Below are 422 nucleotides of genomic sequence, written 5' to 3'. Positions count from 1 at the left end.
TCTCTGTCTTCCCCTCCTCTCTCCATTTCTCTCTGTCCTATCGACAGATATCATCATCACCCTAACAACATCAATAACAACAACAATAATAACTACAACAATAAAAAAGGGCAACAAGAAGGAAAATAAATAAATTAATATTAAAAAAAAAACAAGGGCAACAAAAAAAGAAGGAAAGGAAGGGAGGGAGGGAGGGAGAAAAAGAAAGAAAGAAGGAAAGGAAGGAAGGAAGAAAGAAAAGAAAAGGAGAGAAAGAGGGTGGAGGTAGATAGCATAACAGTTATGCAAAGATACTTTCATGCCTAAAACTCCAAAGTCCCAGGTTCAACCCCCTGGACCACCATAAACCAGAGCTGAGCAGGGCTCTGGTAAAAGATAAAAGAAAAAAGAGGGAGCAGGTGGTGGCACACCTGGTTTAACAC

Source organism: Erinaceus europaeus, chromosome 15, assembly GCF_950295315.1.
Source record: "Erinaceus europaeus chromosome 15, mEriEur2.1, whole genome shotgun sequence".
Lineage (NCBI taxonomy): Eukaryota > Metazoa > Chordata > Mammalia > Eulipotyphla > Erinaceidae > Erinaceus > Erinaceus europaeus.
The sequence above is the reverse complement of the archived record's forward strand: the minus strand, read 5'-3'. Positions refer to the sequence as shown.